This window comes from Egretta garzetta, unplaced genomic scaffold, assembly GCF_000687185.1.
Source record: "Egretta garzetta isolate BGI_Z169 unplaced genomic scaffold, ASM68718v1 scaffold153, whole genome shotgun sequence".
Lineage (NCBI taxonomy): Eukaryota > Metazoa > Chordata > Aves > Pelecaniformes > Ardeidae > Egretta > Egretta garzetta.
In genome coordinates, this window is record NW_009259114.1 from 481,627 (window position 1) to 496,612 (window position 14,986).

The window sequence follows — 14,986 nt, forward strand, 5'->3', positions numbered from 1 at the left end:
GGATGGGATAATACCATTCTCTAAGTTATACAGGGAACACGACAAAATAGAGGAAAACAAAATCAGTAAGGAAAGGAAACGAGAATGTGTCCTTCAGGGGTAATTTTTAAGAAGCACTGTAAAGCAAGAGTTAGAAGAGACAGGTGTGTGGATAGTTCACATATGAAGCCAGTAAAAGCGCATATACAACAAGAGGAGGCCATTTGGAAGGGCAATCACTTGCCAGCAGTAGACCTCAATCAAAGACAAGACATTTTTATACCTACAGAAATTAATATGCAATCTTTGAAAGGAAAAAGATAACAATTTTATTTGGTATTGCTGCCCTCATCTGCAGCCAAAACCATTCATTTCAAACCCACTTGCACAAGACTAGAAGAATACAGAGGCAATAGGAAAAAACTATCATCTCAGCCCAAAGCCCACCTAAATGATACACTAAAACAAAGTTTTACATCCCCCAGTAACACACTCTCCCTTTTCAATATCTTTGCCCATCCCATAGGAGTCAGAGGAATGGGGAGGGCACAGCTACACAATCAGCTTCACAGGTTGGCGTAGGAGGAGTCTTCACCCTGCCACCCTCACTGGCACCACAGCTCCCAGGCCCTGCCAGCACTGCCTGCTGTGCCTTTGAAGAGCCACAATGCATTTCTGTGGAGCACTGCTAAAATTTACTGATGGGATGCAAATGACAGAAGCTGGCAAAATACTGCTCATAAACAGTTTGGGACCCATCTTTATGGAAAGGGAATTATAAAAATAAATTAATTGTGGCACAAACAGGCACAACAGCATCAACTTCAATTACATTATATCAGTATGTACCAGTTGTGAATTCTGTTGCTCTTGAAATTTTGGAATCACACTTGCCACTAGCTTAAACCAGTTTATGTTGATAAAGCTTTTCATTATACCCATAGAAAAGATCAAGACCTAGGCATATCAGATTTTGGCTACTGAAAGAAAAAAAAAATAATTTCATGCATGACATAATTCAATGTTTGTTCTTAAATAATCAATCAACAGATTCATACAGAACCCTGACTTTTACAGAACTCTAGATCAGATAGCAAAAATGCAGCACTAAAAAATACTGATATCCATCTCATGTTAAACCAAGAGGAATACCAGCAGGGTGAGGTTGTTGGATTTTGACTGCTGCCATGAAAAATTGAAGAGTGAAGTTCCTGTCACTGCTCACTGTATTTTATTGCTTCTCATCAAGTATACTTACCCCAACAGTCACCATTCAAGTAATCAACTGGGAATTTAGTAAAGTAGTTAATTTAGAGAAAGTACAGGTGTGTCATGCAACCTTTGCAAGAAGTATCTGGGCCATCATTCCTTTGTTTTTGCACTCTTCCCTAAAACTCAGTTGGTGCAATCTTCATCTTAAAAGTCAGCTTAGCTCCATCAATGCTACAAGTCTGTCTCTCTCCTTCCTTTAAATGGACAATTTAACACAGAGAAAACAATTGCTAAACATCTGGTCAGTGATGTGTCACAAATGCAGTCTCGAAATAAGATATGGATGCCAACCAAGCAATTAGGCTAACTAAACTGGAAATAGCCAAGAAGGTGTTGGGGTACTGCCCAAGCCTGCAGCCTTCAACACAAGACCAGACAGTTTTCTAAATTACGTGCTTTGATTCAGTACTTTGGAGATGATCTTTGGCTTGTGTAGAGAGAAAGAACAAAAATCCACATCCTTTGGGTTGGTGCACAACAGAAAAAAAGAAAACAGCTTGCCACACCCTCAAGATACTCATAACATTTCTGACCTACAGCAGACAATTAGATAATCAATACAACCCAGTCTCATGCTTTTAGACCTCCACAGTTACCTGTGGGGAAGGAAGGATACTTCCCCTCTCAGTGGATGCGATTGGCTCAGGCAAGGGATGGGAAGGTAATGTCCCTTCTGTGAGCACAGACACTGCTCCAACCAGCCAACCTAAGTTAAAATACACTCTAGAATTTGTCATCTGTTTATTCTGGGATTTATAGTTTTGCAATGTAAGCATATAAAACACATGCTGGTAAACAGAGAAAATATAGAGACTCAGCTATTCTTCTGTCAAAACAGACTCAGTCAGAAATACAGACAAAAAAGATATCTTTGCTAAAGACTCCAGGGCAAAAGCCTTGTGCTATATCAGAAATCATGTTCTTTGTATGCAGCTTGCTTCCCTAGTCATTGAGCAGTGTAGTAAAACCTTCAGACAGAAATAAAAGGCACAGTCACAGGGTCACTCACTTGTGGTGGACCCACCTCCCCAGCTTCCCAGAGAGTCTGGCATCAGCTGCAGTGGGTACATACAAGGAAAGCAGGTTCTGAAGATGCAGAAGGCTTTACTTGACAGTGTTTCTCTATATTACTTCTATAAGGTCACAATAAATCTCGTTATGCAAATCAACTTAAAAACATGAGGTACTTTCTTGACAGATGCTGAGTGCTGAAAGATTCTGCTATCATTTACTGTCCAATGTCTGAACCATAAATCAAAAAGTTGATCGTCCTGAAAAAGTCTTGCTGTCTACAAATCCAAACTCATATTCAGAATTTATTTTCTCAATTTCCAACATAAATCTTATAACCTTTCAAGGCTTAATTATCTCTTCATCATGTGCTGATTACAGAAGTACTATTCCTTGCAAAGCAAAGCTTCAGAACATGATGTACCCCTGCAGTGTGGGCAGGGAGTAAGAAGCCATGACTGAAGCTCTCAGATGTTAGGGCACCGAAGTTTTCCGTCACTAGGAGGTGAATTTCCTGACACTCTGAATCCTTAAGAACTTTCAGACAACTGTAAACATTCCTTAATAGGAGTTTCCAGAAACTGAGACAGCAAAATCTGGGCAAGGCCAAAAATGTGACCCTTGCCAAGTTATTTGCAAAGATGGCAGCAAGCATAAGATCTGGAAGAAGACAAAGCAGGCATCTGAGCAGGCCAGCAGACTGCTGGGCCCGCAGAGGACTTTCCTTCCTGCTATGTCTATGTGGGAAAAACCACATCTGCTGTTTTGCTTGGCACTTATGGAAGAGCCAGGCTGTGTACGTGGCAGCGACTGCTGGACAGAGTAGCCCATCCTTGTCATTCTCAAGGCAGGACTGGCAAGCTTGGATCTATGCTCACCCTTTTCTTTTTTCTCTTGTTTTTCTTCAGGTGGACTGGCAAGCCCCAGGATCTTTGTTCTTGTGGCAGCAAAATTCAACTATGCTACACAGCTGAGAAGCTTTATATTAGTCTGAGTGCTGACCACTCTGCTATTTAAGTTACATATTCACTGTAAAACAGCTTACACTCTCTGAGTACAGCACCCCACATCAAGAAAGCCTCAAAGCTTCTTACAAACCTTAGTCATGTAAAAATGAATCAATTAACTTGTCATTTCAGTGCAGCCACTTCAGGGGGTGAAAAGCGTTGTCACATTGTGTAGGTTTATTTAAACTGCTACGAATTATTAGAAAGATGAAAGAGAGCTACAGAAACTGGAATGCAGCAAGAAGCAAGACTTATAACTGCCATGAACTAGCCAAATGCACCAGGCATCTTCAATGATGGCAGAGGAACAGGACTACAGCAGTGCGGCCAGTCTGAGCAACTGGCAGGTTTGTAAATCTCCTCACAACTACTGCAATAATCCTGGGTAGGAGAGAAAACAAACACTTTGGAATATCTATATCAGGGAGAATACAAAGGCAAATGTCCTTCGTTACCGAGCAAACACAAAGGGGAAAGGGGGTGGTGAGCATTTCAGCTCTCACAGTACAGAAGATCAGGGGTTATAAAATTATGAATTGGAATCGTTCTAAAAAAAACCCCAAAAGCATTACTTAATGCCATAATTTGAAGCAGGAGATCTGTGAAAAACAAACGTGGACAGTCTTGTACCTAAACATTTATGAGTCACCAAGAAGTACGAGTTGAAAAATCAGAATAACTATTGCAGAAACCCATTATCTGAAGTGTTGCTATAAGCATTCAAAAATGCCCGTATAAAGAGATTCAAGTTAGAGGAAAAGTGATTTCAGAAAAGGTGAAAACACTTCCCTATCATTTTCCCAATCTTTAGTATCAGCACATACTTTCATCAAGTTCCTATGATGAAAATTGAAAAGCAGGATTAGGAAAATGCTCCTTTATTAGTCATAGCTTCTTCCTCAACAACGGAAGCATAACTCACTTGGAAAATGTTACTTTGCTTCCTTAACCAACTACATGATCCTCCAGTGATTTTGTTTTCTTGATGGAACAAGAGGGAAAAATCTAAAACGGCAATCTGCTCAGTAGTTCTGGAGACACAAACAGTAATCCAGCACACTAGAAATCAATCTCTTCCAGTTACTTTTTGTCCTACTATGATCTGTGTTGTAGCATTCAGAAAATGAGAGGGTTGCTTTAATGCAGTCCTGTTTATTCACATTTGTCTATTTTACTGTCAAGCACTGGAGTCTATGGAACAAATAATACTGTGTTTCCATCGAGGATCAGAGAAACTGGAGCATGATGGAAGTCACTTCCCAGTTTTCAACTACTGCAGTAAATCCAAACATAAAATATCTACAGCAGAATTAATTTCTTGCTAAAGCAGGTACCATTTGGCGCAGTGTTCATCTGTCAGATCCAGGATATGAACTGCAGAATCAATTTCTCTCGCTCTTATTTCTTTATGTTTTCTGGCACCCCAAATATATTCTTTTCATGGCCAGACAAAAGCTGTGCATTATTACTAGCACAGACTTGACTTACACAAAACCAGAATGCATGTAATATATGAAGTGCACCATCATAGCAATTTGCTTGCACTGCATTTTGCTGTAAACAGCTATATCACAATGACTTTTACCCATTATTTCTGATAAAGAGTGCCCTTTAGCTCAAATAAGCACTTTCTGGGGATTGTTCTGAAGAAATTAAAGGTCAATTACATATTTAATAATAATTATTCATTATAAATTACATATATTTTATTATGAGGAAAGATAGTGAAATCAGATCTATTTCTGAAATAGGTAACTTGAAAAACCAAGATGTTGTAAAGAAATGCAAAAGACAATACAAAGATTATTACATAGCAAGTGTCATACTGTTTACTAAGGCTCCAATAGTGTCTTTTGAAAGCAGAATATTTGAAATTACTGCCTCATTACAAATGTCAGACTGCAAGTCAGTGAATCCTCAAACAGTACTTTTAACACCATCTTTGTCCTGCCCTCTTTACCCCCACCCCCATCATCAAGAGCACTTTTACTTACTAAAGCTCTGTCTCCTAAACATAATTTTGGAGAGACACAGCTCATTTCCAAAACATTCAGCAAAAACCCACTACTTTTCAGCTTTTTTGCTTTTAAAAGTAAATTGCATAGTCTGCAGAATAGATACATTACATGACTCTCAAAGTAGCATTTATAATTTGATATTAGGCAAAAAACTGGTATCCACTTAAGGCTGGGCTAAAAATAAGCCTATCTTTTAAAGATCATCAATACCATTGTTGGAAATGGAGCAAGTAAAAAATACTGGCTTTAACATACGATGGGTTTACCTTACAGATTTACAGATGTAGTACAAATGTAATAATTTACATATTATCCCTTCTTTACCCACAGAAGTGATAAAAAAAGACTACATGACAAGAGACACAATGTCATCTGTGCACTTCTCAAACTATGTCCAAATCGAGCTAATGCCAAAAGGTCACTATGGAATGATGCAGCAGTCAAAGGGAAAGGTGGCTGCTCTGAAGACAAGGCTTCAATGAAAGTGCTCTGAAGTGAAACTTTGATATTGCTGGAACAAGAGAAGCAGATACTTAATCTTTAGCATGAAGGACTGATGATTTCTTTTACCCAGTTTTGACTAACATGCATTTCAGGTTATCTGATGGCACTTCATCACCAGCTCATATTCAAATAAATCCATGCAGATCTTAATTTCACATACACTGGATGGATTTCTTGACATCTTGACATTGCCAATTCATTAGGGGAAAATTTAGCAACCACCCCTCCGCAACAATGCAGGTTTGCAAAGTTTAACCCAGTTAAACGATGAACTCATTAGCAGGGAATGATTCCCCTTTTCTCCCATCTCAAACTGTCCTCACTTCAATCTTCACACAGAAAACGTAAGACATGAAATTTGACAGAGTAAGCTCTGACGGATGTTAACACCATCATGAGAGATTGTGAAGGCTTCACCTCACCTGTCAGGGCAATCTCAGGCTGCCAGAAAAGCTGCTGTGAACCTTCCTACATCACTTGGCTGTGGTTACCCGAACAGGTGTGTTCACCCTCCTCACTCACAGGAGTTCCCATTCACCACTCCTCTGTCCACTCACCTTCCCAGTCCCTATAACATTCTGCTTAGCAACAAAATAATGGAAAATTTACTGTGCCTTTATGATTAATTCATACAAGGAATAGTGTCCCACTTCAAGTTTCAGATGCCAAGCAATGAAGTACTTGCAAAGTATCAGTTTATCAAAACACAAAATTTGAGAAGTCAAGTAGGGGGAATATATTTTTAGATTAAAGGTTTTGTCCCAGTTACAATAGCATAATGAAGGATAAATTCAGCATCCGATCACATCCCCAAATCAAATGAATACTAAAACTTAGAATAGCTTCTTCTCAAAAGATGAGGGGTTAGATAGGATATAACTACTTTCACCTGTTCATCTTATTTCCAGGTACCCTGCAATATTTAAAGACATTAGACAGATAACTACATCACTTAAAAAATTGTAGTATAAACACAGGAGATATCCTTTTTGAAAAAAAAAAATCAGAAGAGCACTTAGGTACTGAGTAAAGGAATTAGAATTAAATTACTATAAACCATTTTTTTTTCCTAGAGGCAAGCTACTATGGATCAGCTGAACAGAAGAGAGAGGCTTTTTTTTTCTTAAAAAAAAAAAAAAATAAATAAAAGGCAGTGCATTTATCTTATGGCCATGACAAAATTCCTGAAAATGTGACCCAGCTTAAAAGGACATGCTGACGTCTGCTTTTGTGTATAGACAACATGAAACTACCGCGGTACGGGCTTCCCCAGACATTTCAATGAGTGCCACCTTAGATCCCAATAACCCTCTAAATGCCAGTATAGGCATTTGCCTGTTCTTCAAAGCCTGTAAAAACCAACCTACCCCAGAAATTCCTCTGGAACACCACATTAAGTTCTACCTAGTCAGTTATTTATTTAGACTTTTTAACACATGTGGAAGAACTACAAGAATGTGAGAATAACTGCATTTCCTGAAAGGACGGCAAGTGATGGGGAAACAGGGATCAGCCATCAGAAAAACAGATGCTGGAATATCCTGCCACAAATGGAAGTGCCATAGGAAGAGTTTATCTCTGTGCTGCCAGCTTGGTGGCACTTCATAGTCCAAACCCTGCACTCTGCTCACTTTGGCGGTAACGCTAGCAGTAAAAGCAGGAAAGCTATGCTGACTTAGACACACATTTCTTTTAAGTTATTAGATTTCAGAATTGATGCTTTAGTGAACAGATCCTCTGAAAAATGTGCCTAGACAGAAAAGCAAATTTAAGTGTTTTCATATCTCTGCAGTCTTTCAACACAAATAGCAGTTGCCCAGTTGCAAACCAGCTTTCCAATTCCTAGCTTGAGTCACTACAGTTGTAACATCAATTGAAAATCATTCCCCTCAGAGTGCAATACCAAAATGAATATTAGAATGAACACTGAAATGAATATTAGATTGAAAACCAAAAGAAAGCATCATAATTTAAACTGATATTAAGTTACCCCAGCCATCTGATGCCAAACTAAATGAAGCTATTGACTGCAGAAGGTGCCTGAACCCGGTCAACCAGGAGAGAAAATACTGAATGGGCCAAACTGTTTAGCAGAGATTTCTTTTTTATAGAATGTCAGGAAGAAAATCGGTACCAACATTATTAGCTCCTTCAGATGGTTTTAAGGAAAGTGTACTTTTATTTGGACAATAATTTAGTACTTACTGTCAAAATTGATAAGGGATAAGTAGACGTTCACTGCAAACATCTTGCTCGCCCAGGTAGTTCTGGATCTTTATTCAGTGCTGTTTGACTTACACGTTTCCCCAGGGTATATATGGTTAGGAATACCTATCCATGGGCAGTAGATGTCCATTGACTTAGATTGAGGTGCTGATAATCTATGACACTAGCAAACAATAAATGCTTAAGAAGGAATAAAAGAAACAAGGCATGTATGGATGCTGTTGTCCCTGAATAGATCTTCTTGGCCAGTTTCAGATTTCATTTGACTGAGAAAATTAAAGTTCAGCTTTTTTCTAAGGAGTGCCTATGGTCCTGTCTCACATCCCTATTGAATTTTTTATTTTGTCTTTCAGACCAGCTGCAGAAATGGATGCTTCTAAGCGTCAGCCTCCAAAAATGTCCAAACGATATATCCAGAAAAATGGTCTAGCGGGTGCCTTTGTATGGAAGTAGAGCAATCCAGCAACTAGTTAAATCAGTCCTCTAAGCTATTTTATATTCCTGACCATTAGTTATAAGTACCATTGACAGCGAATTACGTGAGATATTCTCATCATATGTCGCACATTCGCATTTTGGATTTATCACCCCCTTAAATGGATGATCACCTGGCACAATAATTTGCCCCTTCAGGGTCTGAAAGAAATCTTTTAAATTCATATCCTATAGGTCTGATGAATATATGGACAGTAATTTTCTTAAACATTTCTCCTTAACGAAACAACATTTAGAAGTACAGATTGGATTCATCACTCCGTACTTTCCTTTGTAAAAAAAGGCGAATTCCTATCTTAGGTTATAAGTTTTGTTTTAGTAACAGCAGATACAGACTCAGGAAAATATTTTTTCAATGACATGTGAATAAATAAGTTTCACATTCAGTCGACCGTAAACTGGTAAATTTTGAGTATCCAAAAAGATCTCTAAGGCTTTCATACTTTAAAGAGAACATCATTCCCTCTTCATTAAGATCAGTACATACTTCAACTACAGGCTGCTGTTTCAGTGGCATCTTAAAAACATGCCTGGAGCAAGGATCACCCATATAAAAACTAGTTATTTCAGTTTCTGTATTTGATTTTTTAATCCCATTTTTGAAGCTTGTGAAAAACGCAAAACCCAGGCAGGCTCAGAGTAGAGAGCTTTGACAAGTAGGCCACAAGAAAGCAGGAAAACACCATGTTATTAGAATGATAGCTGGATATTAAGGATTTGATACCTTATTTTAATATTCAATTGCATAAAGTAGTGCTTGTGCTAAAGCTGTCTCCAGCACAGTTTCTCTCTTTGTCTATCTAACAGGCATCCAGGAGGGTTGCAAGCAATAAATTATTACAGACTACAGATATCTCATGCTGCCCGCTGACCTTTCCCTTTCTCCCTCAAACAAACTTCAGAGTCAACAATCTCTGGCAATTTCTTAAAAATTTGGAAAAAGAATTGCTATATGTCTGTAACATTAAAAGTCCAAGAAGAGGGTGAATATTCTCAATTACAAGTACTGTAAGGTGTTGTCAATCAGAAACAGTACAAAAAATATCGAGCTACTAGATTAAAAGTTTAAAAATTTATGTCTGCTGAACATTTCTTTGAGTTCCAGTTGCAAGCTGTTATCATCTGCCCACAAGAATGATGAAGAACTTGTGCTTTTTATGAAAAATTAAAATATATAATCTTTCTCTCAAACAGGTAATTTCTCTCATAGCTTTCCCTCCTATTTTTAGGTGAAAGGGTACGAACCACAGAATGAGTGAAAACTAGAAGGTTTTTCCTGTGCTGAAAATTTTGATGACAACTTTTCTGTAAAAATAAATTGAAAATACGGAAAAAAATACTGACATTGGTTTTGCATCCAAATGGAGATGTCAGCTGGCTGCCTAAAAGACAAGTTCATTTTTTTACTTTAGGCACACCACCAGTTTAATTGAGAGACCTAATTAACAGAAAGACCTGTTGGGCACAATCGGAATTGTGTTCCAGCTGACAGAAATGGAGATGTTTGCCTCCTGGTTATGCCTGTGCCACACTGCAGAAGCTGCCAGCACAGCCTCTGACCAGTTTGTTCAGCAAATAACAGAGTGTGCAAAGCTGTGAACTGGATACAATTTATAAGCACTGTAAGCACAAGAAAAATCAAACTCAGGCAAATAAACTTAGAGACAGAGAGTTAAAAGGGCTTCAGAGCCTTCTAGGGTCTTCTCTTGCACTTTCTCTGCTTAGTACCATTGGATTCTAAAAAAAAATTCATAATCAAATTATTGTTTTCACCTGGGAGAGCGTGCTTGCAGGGAGGAAATACCTTCTCATGCCATGTTCAGTTAGATTCTTCCAGGTGTTTCTTCTGGCATTATTATTTGTCATTAAAAAGTGCTGAGGAATAGAATCATCACATGTTCCTATCAAAGCAACTTGCAGCTCAGGACACGCCTGCAGGCCGATAGCATCTTCTTGGGGGACAGCTCAAATTTGATAATCCACTGCATCTGAGGCCATACCTGCTGAGGCTCCAGTGGTGCAGAAATGTTATCACCATGGCATTCCTTCCAAGCAGCTTTGTATTTCCGCCAGTATGCCACAGACAGCCAGGGAACAAGGTATTAAACTTGATGTGTATAAACTACCAAGCATAGCAATCTTTAACAGGAAGGCAGATGGAGTCCCAAGTAAACTCTAGCGTCAAATCCCTGAATATATAGTCACAGCTGTGGCTGTAAATAAAAACTGAAAACCGCTCATGACAGAGAGGGCATCTGCAGCTGTACAACAAGGGGCTGCGTTCCTGTGGAACACAAGGGATTCATTACTGCAGTTTCCTTGAAACAAGGTATGTTCTGAGCTTTCTGTGATGAAACTGAAATAAAGTCCTCGCATCAATATGCTGCCATAACACAGCATCAGTTAGACCATCTCTTTTCTTGAAACAAGATATACACTGTGTGATACTCAGCTGCAGTCCTCATACCCAAGAAAATTAAAGAAGCAAAGAAAAAATTAGATGGATTCATCAGTGACAGGCAATAGGCAAGTGAAAGTTTCTCATTTTATCTCTACAGTATGAAGAGACTCTCCCAATTACATTTTCTAATTTCGGCTATTAGTAGATAAATCCCAGACAATATTCCAGTGTAGATGTGCTGGGGCAAAGGTGAGAACGTGAAATGCATTTCCAGTTTATTGCCATTGTATTTTCTCCTCTTGACAGTTTTACAGCAGCAGAACACTCATATGCTGAGAAACTCAACAGCTACAACCTGATACAACCCACACCAAAGAATTACAACAGGTAAGGTTGTTCTGCTTGTAAAAAGATAGCATTCTTTAACTATACCCTCTGCTGGAAAAATATAGGAAGGCAAATAGAAGCAAACAAACCCGAACAGCCATTGTAAACATAAAACAATAATTAACTACTTCCTATTCAAAGACTTATTCTCTCTTCAAGAAGCAAAATCAATAGATTCTGTCTCTCTGGTACAGAGAGTTCTAGAACTGTAGATTAATTAAACACAGCATAGACAGAAATGCTTGTGGTGCATTTTTAGAACTTTATTTGGTCAATAAGCATCTAAAGAACATAGAGGAGCCACCACTGCTCTAACAGAGCTGGACTTCACCCACCAAGAATACATTAGTCTTACAGACTTTACTCTTCTGAACAACTCTCAGGAAAAAAACTGCTGTTTCTGTTTGCATTAAGGAAAATGAACAAAGAATTCCTGAGCTGCTCAGTCCTGCCTACAGAGCAATCTGAAGCTCTGCAGGTAGCACAGCACGTGTGCTTCAGTTGATCCCTCATATACATGAAATTCAGGGAAAAACACCAGTTCATTTTTTGACAAGCTTGTAAGATCGTGACTACTTTCAGTACTAAATTGCATTGAATGAGGGACAATATTTTGCCATTTTGAAACATAGTACTTCAGTAACAAGATGCATGTATTTTGCTCATTTTTAACAGGCCTGGTTGCAAACTGATACCTTTAATTAATAAATACAGAAAGTACTGCTGTTGTTCAAATGGTGTTTCAATAACTTGCTGAGAACTGTGTGAATCTCAGAAACAAGACACTATTGACAAGAGGTAGATATTACTGAGACTTTACAGATTTTTTAATATTTTCAGAAACAAAGATTGATTTCTTTTTATCAAAGGGAAAAGTCAATATAGCTGATAAATTTGCCTTCACCATTGATAGTAAGAAGCCTTCATGAGTAAGCTGCAATGACCCCCCCCATGGGGATTCACCCGAAGGAGTAGGTATAATGTCGATGTTGGTCTAGAGCAAAAATCTCATTTCCATTTTGATTTGCAGCATTTCCCAGTTGATTCCTTTCTAGAATGATCTTAAACATTTTTGATGTTAATTGAACAGGACAGGTCTAAGCCAATTGCCCATGTAGTGAAGTTGTTTGTTCTAATTAGGAAAAAAAAAAGCAGATGCTTTCCTTGTAAGTTAATTTTTGAAACCCTATTAGCTTTACCTCTCAAAGATGAGAACAGAAAGGGGCTGGGTATTTTGTTCAAGTCTTCCCAGACACGGATGTGTGCACACTCATCTCTGCATGTACAGCAATACTCCAACACAAGACCTATCTAACCCCTACACCAGACCAGGAAATAAAGGCAGGAACATAATTTATTTTATACACATTTCTATCTGTATTTCTGCCCTTGAGGTATTTCCTGGCCACATCAATGACTGAAATGAAGCAGCTGATTTTTCACTTCTTGTGAGAAAGCAAGATAAAAAACCCAGGTGTTTTTTTTTTTTTAATTTATTTTCAGAATAAGCAAAGGGACATGAGCAGCTCTCCAAAAAAAGAAATCTCAGAGAAACCTGTGCATCTGAAGCTTTATGTTTGTCTTCTTCCTGCTTTCTCCTTCCAGTTCAGTTCAGTAACATTATGTATTAAACATGATGGTCTCAAAGATCAAGATATTCCCAATACATCTCAAGAGGCTAATGCTAATTAAAGCTGACCAAAAGACTTAAGAGTTCGAGATACAGCAAAAACAGACTGAACTGTTTCAAGAGACTATGTGATAGTTTGATTCTTTTTAGATCAGATGCCACAGGTGTAGCATTATTCAGTCATAAAGTATTGCCTGATTGCTGCTATTTTTTGCTCCACCTTAAAATTAGAATCAAACACTATAACTAAGGAATTAAATTTGATACCTTCAATTAAGCAGAAGTAGTTTTAAAAGTGAGATTGGAAATACATACAGGTTATACAAACGTTCTTCATGAATAGCACGGGTACTATTCATTTTGACTCGCAGCAGCAGTCATTAACCAGACAGTCTTTGCCAGTCCTTCCCAGGTCTGTAATCTCTGACTCTATAATTACCGGGTAGTTCATCTTCAAAAAGCTGAGCAGAAGCAGCAAGCTTTACCATATGAAGAAAAATTGCTTGTTGTGTGCATGATGAGGATGAAAGAAGAAAAAAGATAAAGGACAGGAATAGCTTTGACAAGCGATAAAGATGGAAACAGACAAAATAGCTGTAATAAGGTAAACAGAACACATACAAACTCAAGAGGGAAATAGAAATTGTATATTTGCTTGGAAGCAGAAGTGGTTTGAGGAAGGAGAGACAGGCCATCCTCAAAAGAGCAATAGCAACATAGGCTCCATGGAGCAAGATGTATTAAAAATCATGGGATCAAGCCAAGAGAGAAGGTGAAAGCTTGATCAAGTCTAGGTAATGATGAAAGGACAAACTTTACATGGAAGAGAGAAACAATCTCTTCAAATAATTCATGAGGGATAAAGGAAGATGATACGGTCTGGGTATATAAAAAATGAGGAAACAATTATGAGTACTGAGGAACAGAACAGGAAATTTGGTAGAACAAGTGAAAAATGATGTTTCTGAAGAACACAAGTCTGGAGAAAAAGGCAGGCAATTGTAACACACTATAAAATACCTATTCATGCTTTTCTATGCTCCTCCTACAAAGAATGCAAATTATTACAGCCCCATATTATACAGTCTCATCTCTTTCATTCAGGACACTTTTAGCTCCAGAGATTCCTGAGGCATCAGCAACAGGAACTGCATCACATCCTCACCAAGCACCTTAGCAAAAAGGAAGATCTGTGCGGGCTCAAGGTGCAGGTGACAGGTGAGGATGACAGAGCCTGATTGGTTTGGTCACCTAAATGAAATCATCTTTCCAGAGAGAAACCAGTCTGAGGCAAAACGAAGGTACAATCATGCTGCCTGATCTGTAACCAAGCTTACTGTCCACAATTACCACATTGATTTGGTCTTTGCGCGGTTCTTGCTCTGCAGAAACTGAAGACAGAAAATACGTAAGCCCACTTGACACTACTCTCCTGCCCAAACCTGTGATACAAGCAAACACAAAGTGACACTTCTATTGTACGAAAATTTAGCAGCTGATGGCATGCTCTTTAATCCTTCTGCAGGTGCCATCAGACAAAATACTAAGGAGCACAGCTGTATGTAGCAGTTACTTATATTGATCTGGAAAACACCACACACGGCAGCTTATTTGCACCATCTGCTACAGAAATGTCAGTCAAGGGGAGCAAGGTAGACACCTGGGGGTGTACCTGCTGAGAAATCACTTAGAAAACAAAAGAAGAAAAAAAAGGGGGGGGGGCGCAGAGGGGATCTATAAAGAATTAATAGCTTATGCTGTCAAAAGGACTAAAGCTGCGGAGGAAGAGCAGTTGCTGGCACAAGAGCAGCCAGCCTGAGTTTTAGCGAATGTCCTGAACTCCCCTGCAGTCTGGTAGCCCCTTCCTTTTCATGCTTAAGTGTCTGACAGGTGGCCCAATTTTAAAGATAACAGCAGTTTTCCAGGGCTTTCAGTAATACAAATGATTGGTAAAAATTACAAGGAATATACATGCCCTAAATAAACTATCAACCGAACAAACCTGAGCAATGGTTGAAATTAAGGATAGCTTCTTCTTTAAAAATTCGCAGCAGGA

At 38.6% G+C, this 14,986-nt stretch overlaps 1 protein-coding gene across 1 annotated transcript in view; it reads right to left on the bottom strand.

Annotated features, from left to right (window-relative positions):
* The window catches only part of GRIN2A (glutamate ionotropic receptor NMDA type subunit 2A), a 185,988-nt gene that overhangs the window by 21,346 nt on the left and 149,656 nt on the right, over window positions 1–14,986 (bottom strand). The gene's annotated exons all lie outside the window — the stretch shown is intronic.